At 49.0% G+C, this 2,390-nt stretch overlaps 1 long non-coding RNA gene across 1 annotated transcript; it reads left to right on the top strand.

Annotated features, from left to right (window-relative positions):
* Positions 1–110: 110 nt before the first annotated feature.
* LOC119343571 lies at positions 111–1,882 on the top strand. The gene is made up of 4 exons (XR_005166152.1): positions 111–507; positions 584–1,108; positions 1,206–1,278; positions 1,381–1,882. It is a non-coding gene; the product is annotated as an uncharacterized LOC119343571 (long non-coding RNA).
* The last annotated feature ends 508 nt before the right edge of the window (positions 1,883–2,390 follow it).

Here is a 2,390-nt window from a genome sequence, read left to right on the forward strand (position 1 = left end):
CCTTGTGTCGCTGGCGCGTGGGTCAGGGAGTGGGAGTGAGCTCTCCTACTGATTCAGCTTCAGCCGCCATATATACCTTGGGTCGCCTCGCCTCTTTCCCCTCCCTCTCTGCCTCCCACCCGACCCAACCCAATCAAACCCTAGCCGCCCTAATCTTCTTCTTCGTCTTCTCCTCTCCATCTCCATGGAACACAGCCAAGCAATGGATGGATGGATCCTTTCTTCATCACAAGAAGGCAAAAGCAGGAGGCCTCTTTCCCCTCCCTCCCTGCCTCTCTCCCAATCCAACCCAACCCTAGCCGCCCCAATCTTCCTCCTCCTCTTCTTCTTCTTCTTATTCTCTCCTTGATTGATGATTGAAACACAGCCAAGCAATGGATGGATCCTTCCTTCATCACAACAAGGCACAAGCAGGATTCATGGATGGATGGCGGCCTCTCTTGTCTTCAAGACAACAAGGCAGAAGCAGGATTCATGGATGGATGGATGGCCACCATGACACGCTAGGTACGTAGCTACAATCTCTAGTTGTTTGTATGATGAAATCATTGCTACTCACTCACCCATGGATGGATTTTTGCAGATCCGGCCACCTCCTCCCTGGATCTACAATTTTTTTTCTTCTTTCGGAGCAAAAGTCGCCCTTGGATCTGCAAGTTCTTTTTTTTAGCAAAGTCCGTCCATGGTGTGCTACTCTCCCTCACCACTGCCCGTCGGTGGCATGAAACCGGCCGATTTCTGGATCTGAGGTTCGGATCCCAAGCAGAGCACAATCGTTCGTCGTCTTGGCTTTCCTGACGCACGTCCAGCGCCAGGCGGGACCTCCGTTGGGCATTTCCTTGCGAACGTTCGCTTCACAAGCTAGTCGCCCGATCCATCGGCCCAGCACCACTGGGCCCCTGCTGCGTGGCCTGGGCTTCCGGCGAGCGGAATGAGCCTGTGGGCAAGCGGCTTAACGGGCCTCCGCCCAGCACAGCACAATCTGGACGGCCCGCCTAGGGCGCCAAAACCCTAGGCGAGCGGGCTATAAAACCCAGGGCGAGGGCCACGCGGGCGCCACGCTCCCCCGCCGCCGCCGCCGCCTCGATCTATCGCCGCCGACGCCAAGGTAGGCGCCTCGTCCTCCTCCTCCTTCCTCCCCTCACCTCTCCCTCGTTTTCGATGTTTTCTCAAGCGCCTTCTCTCTCCTCCCTCCCTCCACACAGGTGTCCCATCATCAATGGCGATCGGAGGAGAGGCTGGGGATTCGTCTGGAGTGGACCGCACCGACACCTATGGGTCTGTTCAGATCCATTTCTGCCTGACGTTTTTCCTGCTTTTTTTCCGAGAATCTGCATTCCCCCTTCCTTGATAACCTCTGATGCTGATGTTTTGCTGCAGATCCGGCCAAGGCGAGCAGGTGTTACCACCACCCTCTGGCAAGCTGGCTCGCTTGCTGATGGGGCTCCTGCCTCAGCTCCTTCAGGGATCTCCAGGGTACCCATCTTTCTACTGATGAATGCATGTTTGTGATGTTAATGTTTTTAATAATGCAGCTGATGTACCTTTTTATGTGCATGCTGTTACATTTGTGCTGTTTCGTGGTCATTTACAAGGCTTGATTACCTTCCCAATCTGAATTAGTTGCTTGACAATTGTCCATGCTCTTCACATGATACCCTTCTGAATCTTAAATGCATGCTGTGAGCTCCTAATCTTTTATAATCATAGCCAGTGCCCTTTGCATTCATCTCCTACAAATTGCTTTTTATGCAACATGTTAGATGTCATCTTTCTCTGTGATGCATGCTGTGTCATTTCTCTATTCAATGCAGTAATATGACATTATTATCTTCCCAATGTGAAATACACGCTCATATGTGTGGCTATTGTTCATGTTCAAATGTGTGGCCTGCTTGTTTCTCTTAAAATAAAGATTGCCTTATGCATTCCATTATTATTCCTGAAACTTGCATGGGACAGATGGATATCCTGCGATGTTCATGTTTTTTCTGAATGCATCTCTATAATGTAATTTTTGATGTGCATCCTGTGACGTTTGTCTAGTACTCCCTCCGTCCGGAAATACTTGTCATCAAACTAGATAAAAGGGGATGTATCTAGATGTATTTTAGTTCTAGGTACACCTCTTTTTATCCATTTTGATGACAAGTATTTTCGGACGGAGGGAGTATGCATGGTCACTTGAATGGCGTGATCACCTTCCAAAATCTTAATTGCTTGCTTTTTATTTTTTAGAGTTGGTCATGCTCTTTGCATGATCCCTCTCTGAATGTTAAATACTTATTGTGTATTACAAACATAGCCAATTATGTGAGTGCCCTATGCACCTTTCCAGAGCGAAATGAAATCTATCATCTGCTATAATTGCTTTATATGCAACATCTTAG

The sequence above is a fragment of the Triticum dicoccoides genome, unplaced genomic scaffold, assembly GCF_002162155.2.
Source record: "Triticum dicoccoides isolate Atlit2015 ecotype Zavitan unplaced genomic scaffold, WEW_v2.0 scaffold133164, whole genome shotgun sequence".
NCBI lineage: Eukaryota > Viridiplantae > Streptophyta > Magnoliopsida > Poales > Poaceae > Triticum > Triticum dicoccoides.